Source organism: Arachis stenosperma, chromosome 10 (assembly GCF_014773155.1).
Source record: "Arachis stenosperma cultivar V10309 chromosome 10, arast.V10309.gnm1.PFL2, whole genome shotgun sequence".
Lineage (NCBI taxonomy): Eukaryota > Viridiplantae > Streptophyta > Magnoliopsida > Fabales > Fabaceae > Arachis > Arachis stenosperma.
Genome location: NC_080386.1, coordinates 35,975,485 through 35,995,575, shown reverse-complemented (window position 1 = coordinate 35,995,575; position 20,091 = coordinate 35,975,485). Strand labels below are relative to the sequence as shown.

General features: G+C 37.4%; 2 non-coding genes across 2 annotated transcripts; one reads left to right on the top strand and one right to left on the bottom strand.

Moving 5' to 3' along the window:
- The first annotated feature begins 8,683 nt into the window (after nucleotides 1-8,683).
- LOC130958836 (small nucleolar RNA R71) lies at nucleotides 8,684-8,791 on the top strand. The gene has a single exon (XR_009077939.1). It is a non-coding gene; the product is annotated as a small nucleolar RNA R71 (small nucleolar RNA).
- Nucleotides 8,792-19,328: 10,537 nt separating this feature from the next.
- LOC130958696 (small nucleolar RNA R71) lies at nucleotides 19,329-19,436 on the bottom strand. The gene has a single exon (XR_009077805.1). It is a non-coding gene; the product is annotated as a small nucleolar RNA R71 (small nucleolar RNA).
- Between the last annotated feature and the right edge of the window lie 655 nt (nucleotides 19,437-20,091).

The window sequence follows — 20,091 nt, the reverse complement described above, 5'->3', positions numbered from 1 at the left end:
GTAGATCTGTCCAATGAAATTTGGGACATCTCAAACAGACCATCATAGAACACGCCTATAATAGACCACTCTGAGAGCATGTCAGGAGGACATCTCTTGATCAATTGCTTGTGTCTTTTCCAAGCTTCATAGAGGGATTCACCTTCTCTTTGTTTGAAGGTTTGAACTTCCACTCTAATCTTGCTCATCCTTTGAGGAGGAAAGAATTTAGCTAGAAAAGCATTAACGAGCTTTTCCCAAGAGTCTAAGCTCTCTTTTGGTTGGAAATCCAACCATATCTTAGCTCTGTCTCTTACAGCAAAGGGAAAGAGCATAAGCTTGTAGACTTAAGGATTTACTCCATTAGTCTTTACAGTATGACAGATCTGTAAAAACTCAGCAAAGAACTTATGTGGATCTTCCATTGGAAGTCCATGGAACTTGCAGTTCTACTGAATAAGAGAGACTAACTGAGGCTTAAGCTCAAAATTGTTAGCTCCAATGGTAGGTACAGAGATGCTTCTACCATAAAAGTCGGAGGGAGGCATGGTGAAGTCACCAAGAACCTTTCTGGCTTCACCTTCAGGTTCAGCCATGTCTCCTAATTCGTGTTCAATGTTTTCTGAAAGGTTTCTTCTGGAGTGTTGTGCTCTAGCTTATTGTAAGCTTTTCTTCAGAGTCCTTTCAGGTTCAGGATCAAGATCAAAGAGAGGTTCTTTATCCCTGTTCCTGGTCATAAACAAGAAAAGAAAAGAAAGAAAGGAAGATGGAGGAAATAAGAAGAAGATAGAAAAGTGAGATGTGAGATGTGAGAGAAATAAGAAGAAGATAGAAAAGTGAAGATGGAGGATGAGAGACAAGAAGAGTTCGAATAATATAAATAGAAAAGAGAAGAATTAGAAATAGAAAAGATGAATAAGAATTAAAATATCTTTGTTTTTATTTTATTTATTAATTAATTTTCAAAAATTAAGTTAATAACTTAAAATGAATTGAAAATTAGTTAGTGAATTTTCGAAAATAGAAGAGAGAAAAGAAGAAACATTTTTTGAAAATTGAGAGAGCAAAGAGTTAGTTAGAAAGTTTTGAAAAAAAAAGAAGAGAGAGAAGATTGGTAATTAATTAAGAAAAGATTTGAATTTAAAATAAGATAAGAGATAAGATAAGAAAAGATTTGAATTTTAAAAATTTGAAATTAAAAAGATAAGAAAAGAAATTAAAAAGATTTAAGAAAGATTTAATTTTAAAATTTGAGTTTAGAAAAGATAAGATAAGAAACAAAAAGATTTGAAAAAGATTTGAAAAAGATAAGATTTTGAAATTTGATCTTGACAAAAGATATGATTTTAAAGTTTGGATTTTGAAATTTGAAAAAGATAAGATAAGATTTTTGAATTTTGAAAAATATATGATTTTTTATTTTGAAAAGGTTTGATTTTTGAAATTTAAAGCTAAGTTAAGATAAGATAAAAATTTTGAAATTAAAATCTGAATTTTTATGATCAAATATTCGAAAATTAAGTTAAAATAAAAATAGAAAAGATATTTTTTTATTTTTGAATTTAATGAGGAAAGAGAAAAACAAGTAAAAAACACAAAACTTAAAATTTTTAGATCTAATGCCTAAAGTTTTCGAAATTTTGAAGAAAAAACACCAAAGGACACCAAACTTAAAAGATTTTAAGATCAAAACACCAAGAAAACACAAGAACACTTTGAAGACTAGAAAGAACACCAAGAACAAGACTCAGGAAACTCAAAGAACACAAGAACATATAAAGGACACCAAACTTAAAATTTTTAGAAAATTAAACACAAATTTTCGAAAAATTAAAAGAAAAACAACAAGAAGATACTAAGCTTAGAAATTTGACACAAGATTTAACCAAAGAAAATATTTTTGAAAGAAAGACTCAAAGAGAACGAAAATTTAACCAAGAACTAAAACAAAAGACTCAAATAAAAAATAAAGATCAAATAAAGAAAGCTAAGGATATTTGAAAATAAACTGTTTGAAAAAGGTATTTGAAGAAGTTTTAAAATATTTGTAATTGAAGGACAGAAAGCAGGAAAGACTCAAACTAAGAACAAAGATTAAACAAAGAAAATAAGAATATTTTTGAAAAAGCTTTTAATAATTTTCGAAAAAAAGAAGAAGAAAATAAGAATAAAAGACTCAACAAAATAAAATAAATTACCCAATCTAGGGAGCAAGACAATCCGTCAGTTTGTCAAAAATCGAACAATCCCTGGCAACGGCGCCAAAAACTTGGTGCACGAATCCCCACACCTTCGTACAGCTGTACCAGCAAGTGCACTGGGTCGTCCAAGTAATACCTGAGTGAGTCAGGGTCGATCCCATGAGGATTGTGGTTTGAAGCAAGCTATGGTTATCTTGCAGGTCTTAGTCAGGCGAAATCAAGAAGGTTGTTCAATATGTAATTGTATTAGGATTAAAATCAGTAATAGGAATATGATTAAGGATTGGAGTTGCGTTGTCTTTCTGAATTAAATCTGGCATTACTGTCTCCTTTGCTTGTGAGTGATCTCTTCAATGGCAGGTTGTAAGTGATTAACGCTAGTTTGAGCAGCCACCAATACTCCTCCGAATCTGAACCCTAGGGTTAGTGTGGATCCATCTCTACTTGAGGGTGAAGCGCGTACAGTCCATTCTCTTTAATGATCCTACTCAAAACACCACAAACAAGGTCGGATCTTCTAGATCAGAGAATGCTACATATTTGAGTTCTAGCCTCTACCATAAAGACCCTAATCTCTCCGAAAATTGGCTGAACTAGTGTCTCGAGAAGTCCCCAATGAAGTCGTGGATTAGACGTCTGAGAGATGTATAATCAAGCTAGTGGTTCGTGCTTTCCACTGAAGTATTCACATGAACCCAAGTAGGCGTGGATGTTTGTCAGGCACGTTTGTCTTAGTATGATGAACAGAGATGATTGTCACTCATCATCCTATTCACCATGTTGAAGAATGAATATACATCTTAGAATTAATCACACACGGATCGAAGAGAAATAGTAATACTTTTATTAATTCATAGGACTCAGCAGGGCTCCTCCCCTCAATCTAGGAGGTTTAGAAACTCATACTGAAAGGAAATACAAAGTGTAAAACAATAATATGATGAATGATGGGTGAAAGATTGGTGCGCGAAATTGTGATCACTACAACTTCGCACAACTAACCAGCAAGTGCACTGGGTCGTCCAAGTAATAAACCTTACGCGAGTAAGGGTCGATCCCACGGAGATTGTTAGTATGAAGCAAGCTATGGTCATCTTGTAAATCTTAGTCAGGCGAACTCAAATGGATATGGTGATGAACGCATAAAACAATAAAGATAAAGATAGAGATACTTATGTAATTCATTGGTAGGAACTTCAGATAAGCGTATGAAGATGCCTTCCCTTCCGTCTCTTTGCTTTCCTACTGTCTTCATCCAATCCTTCTTATTCCTTTCCATGGCAAGCTTATGTAGGGTTTCACCGTTGTCAATGGCTACCTCCCATCCTCTCAGTGATTACGTCGCCTATGCTCTGTCACAGCATGGATAATCATCTGTCGGTTCTCGGTCAGGCCAGAATAAAATCCATCGATTCTTTTGCGTCTGTCACTAACGCCTCGCCTGCTAGGAGTTTGAAGCACGTCACAGTCATTCAATCATTGAATCCTACTCAGAATACCACAGACAAGGTTTAGACCTTCCGGATTCTCTTGAATGCCGCCATCAGTTCTTGCCTATACCACGAAGATTCCGGTTAAAGAATCCAAGAGATAAACATTAGAGCCTCGTTTGCTTGTAGAACAAGAGTGGTTGTCAGTCACTTTGTTCATGAGTGAGAATGATGATGAGCGTCACATAATCATCACATTCATCATGTTCTTGGGTGCAAATGAATATCTTGGACAAAGAACAAGCGGAATTGAATAGAAGAACAATAGTAATTGCATTAATACTCGAGGTACAGCAGAGCTCCACACCTTAATCTATGGTGTGTAGAAACTCCACCGTTGAAAATACATAAGAACAAGAGTGATCATTGGTTTCGGCCCCAGAGAGGGAACCAGAAGAACCAAGATAAAAAATACAATAGTAGAAGGTCCTATATATAGAAAACTAATAGCCTAGGGTGTACAGAGATGAGTAAATGACATAAAAATCCACTTCCGGACCCACTTGGTGTGTGCTTGGGCTGAGCAATGAAGCATTTTCGTGTAGAGACTCTTCCTGGAGTTAAACGCCAGCTTTTATGCCAGTTTGGGCGTTTAACTCCCATTTAGGTGCCAGTTCCGGCGTTTAACGCTGGGATTTCTGAGGGTGACTTTGAACGCCGGTTTGGGCCATCAAATCTTGGGCAAAGTATGGACTATCATATATTGCTGGAAAGCCCAGGATGTCTACTTTCCAACGCCGTTGAGAGCGCGCCAATTGGGTTTCTGTAGCTCCAGAAAATTCACTTCGAGTGCAAGGAGGTCAGAATCCAACAGCATCTGCAGTCCTTTTTGGTCTCTGAATCAGATTTTTGCTCAGGTCCCTCAATTTCAGCCAGAAAATACCTGAAATCACAGAAAAACACACAAACTCATAGTAAAGTCCAGAAAAGTGAATTTTAACTAAAAACTAATAAAAATATACTAAAAACTAACTAGATCATACTAAAAACATACTAAAAACAATGCCAAAAAGCGTACAAATTATCCGCTCATCACAACACCAAACTTAAATTGTTGCTTGTCCTCAAGCAACTGAAAATCAAATAAGATAAAAAGAAGAGAATATACTATAGACTCCAAATTATCAATGAAACTTAGCTCCAAATTAGATGAGCGGGACTAGTAGCTTTTTGCCTCCGAACAGTTTTGGCATCTCACTTTATCCTTTGAAATTCAGAATGATTGGCTTCTTTAGGAACTCAGAATCCAGATAGTGTTATTGATTCTCCTAGTTAATTATGATGATTCTTGAACACAGCTACTTATTGAGTCTTGGCCGTGGCCCAAAGCACTCTGTCTTCCAGTATTACCACCGGATACATACATGCCACAGACACATAATTGGGTGAACCTTTTCAGATTGTGACTCAGCTTTGCTAGAGTCCCCAATTAGAGGTGTCCAGGGTTCTTAAGCACACTCTTTTTGCCTTGGATCATAACTTCATTTCTTTCTTTTTTCTTTCTCTTTTTTTTTCGTCTCTTTTTTTTTCTTTTTTTTTTTTGTATTCACTGCTCTTTCTTGCTTCAAGAGTCATTTTTATGATTTTTCAGATCCTCAGTAACATGTCTCCTTTTTCATCATTCTTTCAAGAGCCAACAATTTTAACATTCATGAACAACAAATTCAAAAGACATATGCACTGTTTAAGCATACATTCAGAAAACAAAAAGTATTGTCACCACATCAAGCTAATTAAGCTAGTTTTAAAGATGAATTCGAAATCCTGTACTTCTTGTTCTTTTGTGATAAAAACAGTTTTCATTTAAGAGAGGTGATGGATTCATAGGACATTCATAACTTTAAGGCATGGACACTAAGACACTAATGATCATAAGACACAAACATGGACAAACATAAGCATTAATTTTCGAAAAACAGGAAAGTAAAGAACAAGGAAATTAAAGAACGGGTCCATCTTAGTGATGGCGGCTCTTTCTTCCTCTTGAAGATCCTATGGAGTGCTTGAGCTCCTCAATATCTCTTCCTTGTCTTTGTTGCTCCTCTCTCATGATTCTTTGATCTTCTCTAATTTCATGGAGGAGGATGGAATGTTCCTGGTGCTCCGCCCTTAGTTGTCCCATGTTGGAACTCAGTTCTCCTAGGGAGGTGTTGATTTGCTCCCAATAGTTTTGTGGAGGAAAGTGCATCCCTTGAGGTATCTCAGGGATTTCATGATGAGTGGGATCTCTTGTTTGCTCCATCCTTTTCTTAGTGATGGGCTTGAGGTCATGCCTTCTCAGTTGAACCGGCTTCCCTCTTGAATCTCTCTTTCATTGAACGCCCTCTTCACAAATGTCTGTGAGGACTTGGTCCAACCTTTGATCAAAGTTGACCCTTTTTGAGTTTGAAAGGGACCTCATGGATCACCTTCTTCATGGCCACAACTTCATAGAAGTGGTCTTGATGCATCCTTGAGATGAATCTCTCCATCTCCCATGACTCGGAGGTGGAAGCTCTTTCCTCTTTCTAGAGGTTTCTCCGGCCTTGGATGCCATAAATGGTTATGGAAAAACGAAAAGCAATGCTTTTACCACACCAAACTTAAAAGGTTTGCTCGTCCTCGAGCAAATAAGAAAGAAGAGAGTAGAAGAAGAAGAAATGAGGAAGAAGGGAATGGCTTTGTGGTTCGGCCAAAAGGGTGGGTTTGGGTGGGGAAGTGGTTTGAATTTGAATGGTGAGGTAGGTGGGGTTTTATGAAGGATGGAGGTGAGTGGTGAAGAAAAAGATGGGATTTGATAGGTGAGGGGTTTTTTGGGAAAGAGGTGTTGAGGTGATTGGTGAATGGGTGAAGAGAAGAGAGAGTGGTGGGGTTGGTAGGGATCCTGTGGGGTCCACAGATCCTGAGGTGTCAAGGAAAAGTCATCCCTGCACCAAATGGCATGCAAAATCACGTTTTGGGCCAATTCTGGCGTTAAACGCCGGGCTGGTGCCCATTTCTGGCGTTTAACGCCAGGTTCTTGCCCTTTCCTGGCGTTTAACGCCAGTCTGGTGCCCCTTTCTGGCGTTAAACGCCCAGAATGGTGCCAGACTGGGCGTTAAACGCCCATCTGCTAGCCTTACTGGCGTTTTAAACGCCAGTAAGTTCTTCCTCCAGGGTGTGCTGTTTTTCTTCCTGTTTTTCATTCTGTTTTTGCTTTTTCAATTGATTTTGTGACTTCTCATGATCATCAACCTACAAAAAACATAAAATAACAAAAGAAAATAGATAAAATATAACATTGGGTTGCCTCCCAACAAGCGCTTCTTTAATGTCAGTAGCTTGACAGATGGCTCTCATGGAGCCTCACAAATGATCAGAGCAATGTGGGAACCTCCCAACACCAAACTTAGAGTTTGAATGTGGGGGTTCAACACCAAACTTAGAGTTTGGTTGTGGCCTCCCAACACCAAACTTAGAGTTTGACTGTGGGGGCTCTGTTTGACTCTGATTTGAGAGAAGCTCTTCATGCTTCCTCTCCATGGTGACAGAGGGATATCCTTGAGCCTTAAACACAAAGGATTCTTCATTCACTTGAATGATCAGTTCACCTCTATCAACATCAATCACAGCCTTTGCTGTGGCTAGAAAGGGTCTGCCAAGGATGATGGTTTCATCCATGCACTTCCCAGTCTCTAGGACTATGAAATTAGCAGGGATGTAATGGTTTTCAATCTTCACCAAAACATCCTCTACAAGTCCATGAGCTTGTTTTCTTGAGTTGTCTGCCATCTCTAATGAGATTCTTGCAGCTTGCACCTCAAAGATCCCTAGTTTCTCCATTACAGAGAGAGGCATGAGGTTTACACTTTACCCTAAGTCACACAGAGCCTTCTTGAAGGTCATGGTGCCTATGGTACAAGGTTTTGAAAACTTCCCAGGATCTTGTCTCTTTTGAGGTAATTTCTGCCTAGACAAGTCATCCAGTTCTTTGGTGAGCAAAGGAGGTTCATTCTCCCAAGTCTCATTTCCAAATAACTTGTCATTTAGCTTCATAATTGCTCCAAGGTATTTAGCAACTTGCTCTTCAGTGACATACTCATCCTCTTCAGAGGAGGAATACTCATCAGAGCTCATGAATGGCAGAAGTAAGTCCAGTGGAATCTCTATGGTCTCATTTTGAGCCTCAGATTCCCATGGTTCCTCATTGGGGAACTCCTTGGAGGTCAGTGCACGCCCATTGAGGTCTTCCTCAGTGGCGTTCACTGCCTCTCCCTCCTCCCAAAATTCGGCCATGTTGATGGCCTTGCACTCTCCTTTTGGATTTTCTTCTGTGTTGCTTGGGAGAGTACTAGGAGGGAGTTCAGTAACTTTCTTGCTCAGCTGTCCCACTTGTGCCTCCAAGTTCCTAATGGAGGACCTTGTTTCAGTCATGAAACTTTGAGTGGTTTTGATTAGATCAGAGACCATAGTTGCTAAGTCAGAGGGGTTCTGCTTAGAATTCTCTGTCTGTTGCTGAGAAGATGATGGAAAAGGCTTGCCATTGCTAAACCTGTTTCTTCCACCATTATTATTGTTGAAACCTTGTTGAGGTCTCTGTTGATCCTTCCATGAGAAATTTGGATGATTTCTCCATGAAGGATTATAGGTGTTTCCATAGGGTTCTCCCATGTAATTCACCTCTTCTATTGAAGGGTTCTCAGGATCATAAGCTTCTTCCTCAGATGAAGCTTCCTTAGTACTGCTTGGTGCATTTTGCATTCCAGACAGACTTTGAGAAATCAAATTGACTTGCTGAGTCAATATTTTATTCTGAGCCAATATGGCATTCAGAGTATCAATCTCAAGAACACCTTTCTTCTGACTAGTCCCATTGTTCACAGGATTCCTTTCAGAAGTGTACATGAATTGGTTATTTGCAACCATTTCAATCAGCTCTTGAGCTTCTGTAGGCGTCTTCTTCAGATGAAGAGATCCTCCAGCAGAGCTATCCAAAGACATCTTGGACAGTTCAGAGAGACCATCATAGAAAATACATATGATGCTCCATTTAGAAAGCATGTCAGAGGGACACTTTCTGATTAATTGTTTGTATCTTTCCCAAGCTTCATAGAGGGATTCTCCTTCCTTCTGTCTGAAGGTTTGGATTTCCACTCTAAGCTTACTCAATTTTTGAGGTGGAAAGAACTTTGCCAAGAAGGCATTGACTAGCTTTTCCCATGAGTCCAGGCTTTCTTTAGGTTGAGAGTCCAACCATGTCCTAGCTCTGTCTCTTACAGCAAAAGGGAATAGCATCAGTCTGTAGACCTCAGGGTCAACCCCATTAGTCTTGACTGTGTCACAGATTTGCAAGAATTCAGCTAAAAATTGATGAGGATCTTCCAATGGAAGTCCATGGAACTTGCAATTCTGTTGCATTAGAGAAACTAGTTGAGGCTTAAGCTCAAAGTTGTTTGCTCTAATGGCAGGGATAGAGATGCTTCTCCCATAGAAGTCGGGAGTAGGTGCAGCAAAGTCACCCAGCACCTTCCTTGCATTGTTGGCATTGTTGTTGTTTTCGGCTGCCATGTCTTCTTCTTCTTTGAAGAATTCGTTCAGGTCTTCTAAAGAAAGTTGTGCTTTGGCTTCTCTTAGCTTTCGCTTCAAGGTCCTTTCAGGTTCAGGGTCAGCTTCAACAAGAATGCCTTTGTCTTTGTTCCTGCTCATATGAAAGAGAAGAGAACAAGAAAATGTGGAATCCTCTATGTCACAGTATAGAGATTCCTTGAGGTGTCAGAGGAAAAGAAAAGTAGAAGACAGAAGTAGAAAATTCGAACTTATCAAAGAAGAATGAGTTCGAATTTTACATTAAGGAATAGTGTTAGTCCATAAATAGAAGGATGTGAGAAGAAGGGAAGTAATTTTCGAAAATTAAGTAAAGGATTTTGAAAATATTTTTGAAAAACACTACTTGATTTTCGAAAATGAAAGTGGAAAAGAAATCAAGTGATTTTTGAAAAAGATTTTGAAATTAGAAGTCAAAAAGATTTGATTGAAAAACTATTTTGAAAAAGATGAGGTTAAGAAGATATGATTGGTTTAAAAAAAATATGTGATTGAGAAGATATGATTTGAAAACAATTTTTTAAAAAAAAGATTTGATTTTAAAAATTAATAACTTGGCTATCAAGAAAAGATATGATTCAAACATTAAACCTTTCTCAACAGAAAAGGCAACATACTTGAAATGTTGAATCAAATCATTAATTGATAGCAAGTATCTTTGAAAAAGGAAAGAAATTGATTTTGAAAACATTTGATTGAAAAGATATGATTTGAAAAAGATTTGATTTTGAAAAACTTTGAAAACTTGAAAAAAAATTAATTTGAAAACAAAATCCTCCCCCTTGTGCCATCCTGGCGTTAAACGCCCAGAATGGTGCACATTCTGGCGTTTAACGCCCAAAACTATACCCTTTTGGGGGTTAAACGCCCAACCAGGTATCCTGGCTGGCGTTTAAACGCCAGTCTGTCCTTCTTCACTGGGCGTTTTGAACGCCCAGCTTTTTCTGTGCAATTCCTCTGCTGTATGTTCTGAATCTTCAATTCTCTGTATTATTGACTTGAGAAGACACAGATTAAAAATATTTTTGGATTTTTAATAATAAGGAATAATCAAAAATGCCCTAAAATTAAATAACAATGCATGCAAGACACCAAACTTAGCAGTTTGTATACTGCTGACACTAATGAGAATGCATATGAGACACTCAAAACACTCAAGTCAATAGAATTCAAAGATCAGAGCAAAAAAAAATCATCAAGAATTACTTGAAGATCCTTAAGACACATGCATGAATGCAAAAACATGCAATTGACACCAAACTTAAAATGAAACACTAGACTCAAACAAGAAACTTAAAATATTTTTGGTTTTTATGGTTTTGAAAATTTTTTTGTGCTTTTTCGAAAATTATATGAAAAAGAAAATAAAGGTATCAAAATTCTTAATGAGAATTCCAGAAATCATGCAATGTTAGTCTAAAGCTTTAGTCTAAAGGAATTAGACATGGCTAGCCAAGCTTCAGCAGGACATTGCATTCAAAAGCTAAATTGATGAAAATCAATCAGCTTTGGTGATGATAAGAACATCACCTTGAAACACTAGAATTCATTCTTAAGAACTCTGAAGAAAAATACCTAATCTAAGCAACAAGATGAACCGTCAGTTGTCCATACTCGAACAATCCCCAGCAACGGTGCCAAAAACTTGGTGCGCGAAATTGTGATCACTACAACTTCGCACAACTAACCAGCAAGTGCACTGGGTCGTCCAAGTAATAAACCTTACGCGAGTAAGGGTCGATCCCACAGAGATTGTTAGTATGAAGCAAGCTATGGTCATCTTGTAAATCTTAGTCAGGCGAACTCAAATGGATATGGTGATGAACGCATAAAACAATAAAGATAAAGATAGAGATACTTATGTAATTCATTGGTAGGAACTTCAGATAAGCGTATGAAGATGCCTTCCCTTCCGTCTCTCTGCTTTCCTACTGTCTTCATCCAATCCTTCTTATTCCTTTCCATGGCAAGCTTATGTAGGGTTTCACCGTTGTCAATGGCTACCTCCCATCCTCTCAGTGATTACGTCGCCTATGCTCTGTCACAGCATGGATAATCATCTGTCGGTTCTCGATCAGGCCGGAATAAAATCCATCGATTCTTTTGCGTCTGTCACTAACGCCCCGCCTGCTAGGAGTTTGAAGCACGTCACAGTCATTCAATCATTGAATCCTACTCAGAATACCACAGACAAGGTTTAGACCTTCCGGATTCTCTTGAATGCCGCCATCAGTTCTTGCCTATACCACGAAGATTCCGGTTAAAGAATCCAAGAGATAAACATTAGAGCCTCGTTTGCTTGTAGAACAAGAGTGGTTGTCAGTCACTTTGTTCATGAGTGAGAATGATGATGAGCGTCACATAATCATCACATTCATCATGTTCTTGGGTGCAAATGAATATCTTGGACAAAGAACAAGCGGAATTGAATAGAAGAACAATAGTAATTGCATTAATACTCGAGGTACAGCAGAGCTCCACACCTTAATCTATGGTGTGTAGAAACTCCACCGTTGAAAATACATAAGAACAAGAGTGATCATTGGTTTCGGCCCCAGAGAGGGAGCCAGAAGAACTAAGATAAAAAATACAATAGTAGAAGGTCCTATATATAGAAAACTAATAGCCTAGGGTGTACAGAGATGAGTAAAAGACATAAAAATCCACTTCCGGGCCCACTTGGTGTGTGCTTGGGCTGAGCAATGAAGCATTTTCGTGTAGAGACTCTTCCTGGAGTTAAACGCCAGCTTTTATGCCAGTTTGGGCGTTTAACTCCCATTTAGGTGCCAGTTCCGGCGTTTAACGCTGGGATTTCTAAGGGTGACTTTGAACGCCGGTTTGGGCCATCAAATCTTGGGCAAAGTATGGACTATCATATATTGCTGGAAAGCCCAGGATGTCTACTTTCCCACGCCGTTGAGAGCGCGCCAATTAGGTCTCTGTAGCTCCAGAAAATCCACTTCGAGTGCAGGGAGGTCAGAATCCAACAGCATCTGCAGTCCTTTTTGGTCTCTGAATCAGATTTTTGCTCAGGTCCCTCAATTTCAGCCAGAAAATACCTGAAATCACAGAAAAACACACAAACTTATAGTAAAGTCCAGAAAAGTGAATTTTAACTAAAAACTAATAAAAATATACTAAAAACTAACTAGATCATACTAAAAACATACTAAAAACAATGCCAAAAAGCGTACAAATTATCCGCTCATCAAAGATCCTTAACAAAGTGTGATCTTCTACTTTAAATACTAAACTAATGACTAGTAAGGGTAAAACAGTCTTTCTAGTGCTAAAATCCAATTATGGGGCCCACTTAGTGAGTGTTTGGGTTGAGCTTTGATGAGATTTACGTGCTATGAGGTTCCTAGTACATTGAACATTGGGTCCTTTCTGGGTGTTTGGACGCTGGACTCTGCTCTGTGGGCGCTGGACGCCTGGAAAGGGGCAGGTAGCTGGCGTTGGATGCCAGTTTTGTGCCTTATAATCCGAAGTAAAGTATAAACTACTATATATTGCTGGAAAGCTGTGGAAGTTAGCTTTCCATAGCCATTGAGAATGCTCCATTTCGACTTTTGTAGCTCCAGAAAAGCTCCTCCAAGTAAAAGGAGGTCAGATCCGAACAGCATCTACAGTGCTTTCTCTGTCTTTGAATCAGACTTTTGCTCCAGCTTCGCAATTTCAGCCAGAAATTACCTGAAATTACACAAAAATACAAAAATTCATAGTAGAATCCAAAAATGTGAATTTAACACTAAAACCTATAAAAACTTAATAAAAAATAAACAAAACATGCTAAAAACTATATGAAAATGATGCCAAAAAGCGTATAAAATATCCGCTTATCATAGGGGAAGATATGGCTATGCTTTTTAAGCGCGCTGATAGAGGGATATATAGCTATGCTTTTCAAGCATGGCTGTTGATGATTACGAGAAGATATGTCTACGCTTAAAAAGCGTGCCAATAGCCAAAAATATGACTATAAGTTAGATCAAAATACTTATGGCTATACTTGCTTATAAATCTTCCTAATTAAATATTGCAAAATTAATATATAATTTTAAATCATTGTTTGAATGAATAATTTAAAGAATGAAAATTTTTTATATAATTTTAAATTAACCAAACCAACGTACATAAACTTTCATCATATTTGTTAACAAAAGAATAAAATTTATTATTTGAAAAATACAACATACACATCATCAAAGCTGCAATAAAAGAAAAAAGTCAAAATTGGTTATTTGAAGAACAAGAAAACTGTTCTTGTGTGAAGACCAAAGCAGCTTTGGCTCATTTACACCTTTCACAAGTTCTGATATGAGTAACTCCACACCTTCCTCATCAATGACCAAAACCATTGTTTCAACTGCCTCCTTAGCTAAAGCTTGATCCTCCTAGAATATAAAATAAATAAAATCTGATTATGCATTCAAAGAATAACTTCTGCTCCACTAATAAAAGAAATTCTCTTTACAAGTCATTATCAATTAACGGCATGTGCCAGAGTTACTTAAGAGTTAGCATTATAACATAAAGCTTAATCTCAAGTGTCATTTCTTTACCACCTACGTTGCTCAACTAGTATATGCCATGGGAACTACCAAAATTCTAGTATTTTTTGGCAATTTATTTCTGTTGAAACTTTGTCAGAGAAATACTGACAGAACGTGTGGTTAGAAGAATGTTTTTACATTCCTATGAATTTTACACCAAAAATCTTATATTAGAATGATCTTACAGTATAAGATTCCCAAGAATATAAAAACTTTTCATGAACCACACACCTCTTGACAATTGACAGTAATGGTTTTATTGTAAATGGGTAGGGGGTAAATTCAATATATTATAGTCTGTAAACTTATATTATTCATGTTTTGCACATGTTTAGAAAAAGAAAAATGCTCAATGAAGATGGTTCAAATGAATTATAATTGCAGGGTTAATTCCTGACCTCGAGCTTTTTCTTCATCGTACATAAATTTCAGAAGTTTCTTCATGATTTCTATACTGTCAGCTGCAGCCAGTGCCCTGCTTATTTGGACAGTTCATAACACACAAGCCAAAGATAAATATTTATATGCCTCTAAACTCATTACACAATCATTTTTAAGTTAGAAACATCATATAAAATACTACTCAACAGCAATTCATAAAAGATTCATGTAAAAACACATATATGACCATTACTATCAAGTAAATAGAGTTTAGTTTGGGAAGGGGTTTTGATTGATCAAAAAAAAAAGAAGAATCCACTTCAACCGATATGCCCTTAGGCACGGCCATACATAACATAGAAATCACACTCGGAAAGGGTGGACTCATTGGCGCCAAGCGTGAGGGAATGCTAGACGTTTGGTAATTTCTCCTCCTGCCAAAAGAAAAGATCCCATTGAAGCAGCTAATCCCATGCATACTGTCTGTACAGCGGGTCGTACAAATTGCATAGTATCATAAATTGCTATTCCGGGTATTTTTGTGTGTGTGTATATATACAAGTGAAAAAATAATGTGAAAAAGAAGTAGAAGCAGTTTAATAACACCGAAGGGAGTAAACATATAGAGTCAAGTTTGGTACAAATGTGCTGATAGAAAACGAAGAAATCACACTGAATTTGATGCAGGTATAGTTAAGTTGCTAGGATCACATCTGATTCGAGTAATACATAATTTGGGATAAAGTAAAAAGGACTGCAGTGTGGTCTTTCTCCTGACTAAATTTAGCAGAATGTATATATGGATAATGGAGATACTGTTCTTTTTTCCCGTAGTTATAGTGAGAAAGTTATAAATGATAAAAAGCTGAGAAAAAGGAACTAAAATTCAAGTAAGAAAAGAAAAGTACCTGAGATGCAATGATGGTAGCTCCTCTTTCAAGGAAGAGAGTGAGGTGGCTAATAAGGTTTAAACTTCTAGTCAGCCATTTGCCAGAAGGAACATATAGTTGAGCACCACCCTTATCAGTGAATGACTTGAGATAGAATATAGCATTTTGGAATGCAACTGTGTTCAAAGTTTTCCCATCTCCAACTGCCCCAAATTCCAAGATCGAAACACTGTGAGGCCTTGCATTGTTCCATGCTTTCTGCTCACATGTCCCAAGACTATATTCTTCTCCATTGCTTTCCAGTGCAGTGCTCAATGCTACAAGCAAAAGCACAGTCACCTTAAAAGAAGAGAGTCATAAAACAAAAAGGAGAGTAGAGTTTTGAAGTGCACTCTTAACTCCACTAGAATGCTGGAACTAGAAGGGGCAATATGTGCCCTAAAACAGAGAAAACACTACCAAATTGACAAATTCACAAACAGTATTGAATCATTGCATAACTTTTAAAAGGAAAAAGTGTCATCAACAACAAAACAAAATATTCCATTTTAGCTTTTGCTTGGAACAAGAATACAGTTATTATTATTAAACATGCCAACCCCCTTCATAATTCTCAAAAGCCAGGTAACCAGAAAAGTGCTTCTGAAATGTTATAATAGCTTATCCAACAAAGATATAATTATTGCAAGGAGGGAAAAAGAAAAAACAAAAGGTGATGACTGATGAGGACCAACATGAATGTAAGCTAGGAAAGTCTAGAATAGTGAATCTTCCAGTATGGCAACTACCATGAAAAGAACAGTGTAAAACAGTAAAGAAATTAATGTGAACTACAAAGATCTCATCTATCTAGGCTTGGTTTCAGAGAAAAGAAAAGGATATATCAACCAACCTACCTTAGCGTGGTCACCAATCTCATAAATTTTTGTCTCCCCTCAGATTTCACTTAGAAGAAAACAATGATCTTAATAGCAATTGACTACGTAATGTTTACTTAAGTCACATGTGAGGTGTGAGCAACTGGCGGGTCGGACAAGTTTTTCTTGTCTTTACCTAATCATTGCTCTTGTATAGTAGTAGTAGTAGTAGTAATAATAATGATGATGATGATGATGATGATGATAATCATGATGATGATTGATGAGCGGATAATTTATACGCTTTTTGGCATTGTTTTTAGTATATTTTTAGTATGTTTTAGTTAGTTTTTAGTATATTTTTATTAGTTTTTAGTTAAAATTCACTTTTCTGGACTTTACTATGAGTTTGTGTGTTTTTTTGTGATTTCAGATATTTTCTGGCTGAAATTGAGGGACTTGAGCAAAAATCTGATTCAGAGACTAAAAAGGACTGCAGATGCTGTTGGATTCTGACCTCCCTGCCCTCGAAGTGGATTTTCTGGAGCTACAGAGACCCAATTGGCGCGCTCTTAACGGCGTTGTAAAGTAGACATCCTGGGCTTTCCAGCAATGTATAATCATCCATACTTTGTCCAATATTTGATGGCCCAAATCGGCGTTCCAAATCAGCTCAAAACTGCCCGGCGTTAAACGCCGGAACTGGCACAAGAATGGGAGTTAAACGCCCAAACTGGCATAAAAGCTGGCGTTTAACTCCAAGTGAAGTCTCTACACGAAAATGCTTCAAGGCTCAGCCCAAGCACACACCAAGTGGGCTCGGAAGTGGATTTTTATGTCATTTACTCATCTTTGTAAACCTTAGGCTACTAGTTCTATATAAATAAGACCTTTTGCTATTGTATTTTCATCTTGGTAGCTATCTTTAGTCGTATGCTATCTTAGATCATTGGGAGGCTGGCCTCACGGCCATGCCTAGACCTTGTTCTTATGTATTTTCAACAGTGGAGTTTCTACACACCATAGATTAAGGTGTGGAGTTCTACTGTACCTCGAGTATTAATGCAATTACTATTGTTCTTCTATTCAATTCAGCTTGTTCTTACTCCAAGACATTCATTTGCACCCAAGAACATGATGAATGTGATGATTATGTGACACTCATCATCATTCTCACTTATGAACGAGTGCCTGACAACCATTTCTGTTCTGCAAGCAAACAAGGCTTGAATGTTTATCTCTTGGATCCCTTAATCGGAATCTTCGTGGTATAAGCTAGAATTGATTGTGGCATTCAAGAGAATCCGGAAGGTCTAAACCTTGTCTGTGGTATTCTGAGTAGGATTCAATGATTGAATGACTGTGATGAGCTTCAAACTCCTGAAGGCTGGGCGTTAGTGACAGACGCAAAAGAATCACTGGATTCTATTCCAACCTGATTGAGAACCGACAGATGATTAGCCGTGCCGTGACAGGGTGCGTTGAACATTTTCACTGAGAGGATGGGAGGTAGCCACTGACAACGGTGAAACCCTACATACAGCTTGCCATGGAAAGGAGCAAGAAGGATTGGATGAAGACAGTAGGAAAGCAGAGAGACGGAAGGGACAAAGCATCTCCATACGCTTATCTAAAATTCTCACCAATGAATTGCATAAGTATCTCTATCTTTATCTTTATGCTTTATTTATATATCCTCCATAACCATTTGAGTTTGCCTGACTAAGATTTACAAGGTGACCATAGCTTGCTTCATACCAACAATCTCTGTGGGATCGACCCTTACTCGCGTAAGGTTTATTACTTGGACGACCCAGTACACTTGCTGGTTAGTTGTGCGAAGTTGTGATAAGGAGTTGAGATTACAATTGTTCGTACCATGTTGATGGCGCCATTGATGATCACAATTTCGTGCACCAAGTTTTTGGCGCCTTTGCCAGGGATTGTTGAGTTTGGACAATTGACGGTTCATCTTGTTGCTTAGATTAGGTATTTTTCTTTAGAGTTCTTAAGAATGAATTCTAGTGTTTCAAGGTGATGTTCTTATCATCACCAAAGCTGATTGATTTTCATCAATTTAGCTCTTGAATGCAATGTCCTGCTGAAGCTTGTTTAGCCATGTCTAATTTCTTTAGACTGAAGCTTTAGACTAACATTGCATGATTCCTGGAATTCTCATTAAGAATTTTGATATTTTTACCTTTCCTTTTTACTTAATTTTCGAAAAATCCAAAAAAAATTACAAAATCATAAAAACCAAAAATATCTTTTCAATCATATGTTTTCAAAATCAATTTATTTCCATTTTCAAAAATACTTGCTATCAATTAATGATTTGATTCAACATTTCAAGTATGTTGCCTTTTTTGTTGAGAAAGGTTTAATGTTTGAATCATATCTTTTCTTGTTAGCCAAGTCATTAATTTTCAAAATCAAATCTTTTTAAATTGTTTTCAAATCATATATTCTCAATCACATCCTTTTAAAACCATAACTTTTCAATCATATCTTCTTGATCACATCTTTTTCAAAATAGTTTTCAATCATATCTTTTTAATTTCTTATTTCAAAATCTTTTTCAAAAATCACTTGATTTCTTTTCCACTCTTAGTTTTCGAAAATCAATTAAAGTTTTTCAAAATGTTTTTAAAATCTTTTTACTTAATTTTTGAAAATTTCTTCCCCTCTTCTCACATCCTTCTATTTATGGACTAACACTATTCCTTAATGCACAATTCGAACTCCATCTTTCTTGATAAGTTCAAATTCTTCTACTTCTTCCTTCCATTTTTCTTTTCCTCTGACACCTCATGGAATCTCTATACTGTGACATAGAGGATTCCATATTTTCTTGTTCTTTTCTCTTTCATATGAGCAGGAGCAAAGGCAAAAGCATTCTTGTTGAGGCTGACCCTGAACCTAAAAGGACCTTGAAGCGAAAGCTAAGAGAAGCTAAGGCACAACTCTCTATAGAGGATCTAACAGAAATCTTCAAAGAAGAAGACATGGCAGCCGAAAACAACAATAATGCCAACAACGCAAGGAAGGTGCTGGGTGACTTTACTGCACCTACTCCCGACTTCTATGGGAGAAGCATCTCTATCCCTACCATTGGAGCAAACAACTTTGAGCTTAAGCCTCAATTAGTTTCTCTGATGCAACAGAATTGCAAGTTTCATAGACTTCCATTGGAAGAGATCCTCATCAGTTTTTAGCTGAGTTCTTACAAATCTGTGACACTATCAAGACTAATGGGGTTGACCCTGAGGTCTACAGACTTATGCTATTCCCTTTTGCTGTAAGAGACAGAGCTAGGATATGGTTGGACTCACAACCTAAAGAAAGCCTGAACTCTTGGGAAAAGCTAGTCAATGCCTTCTTGGAAAAGTTCTTTCCACCTCAAAAATTGAGTAAGCTTAGAGTGGAAGTCCAAACCTTCAGACAGAAGGAAGGAGAATCCCTCTATGAAGCTTGGGAAAGATACAAACAATTAATCAAAAATTGCCCCTCTGACATGCTTTCTGAATGGAGCATCATAGGTATTTTCTATGATGGTCTGTCTGAACTATCCAAGATGTCATTGGATAGCTCTGCTGGAGGATCTCTTCATCTGAAGAAGACGCCTACAGAAGCTCAAGAACTAATTGAAATGGTTGCAAATAACCAATTCATGTACACTTCTGAAAGGAATCCTGTGAACAATGGGACAAATCATAAGAAAGGAGTTCTTGAGATTGATACTCTGAATGCCATATTGGCTCAGAATAAAATATTGACCCAGCAAGTCAATATGATTTCTCAAAGTCTGTCTGGAATGCAAAATGCACCAGGCAGTACTAAGGAAGCTTCATCTGAAGAAGAAGCTTATGATCCTGAGAACCCTTCAATGGAAGAGGTGAATTACATGGGAGAACCCTATAGAAACACCTATAATCCTTCATGGAGAAATCATCCAAATCTCTCATGGAAGGATCAACAGAGACCTCAACAAGGTTTCAACAACAATAATGGTGGAAGAAACAGGTTTAGCAATGGCAAGCCTTTTCCATCATCTTCTCAGCAACAGACAGAGAATTCTAAGCAGAACCACTCTGACTTAGCAACCATGGTCTCTGATCTAATCAAAACCACTCAAAGTTTCATGACTGAAACAAGATCCTCCATTAGAAATTTGG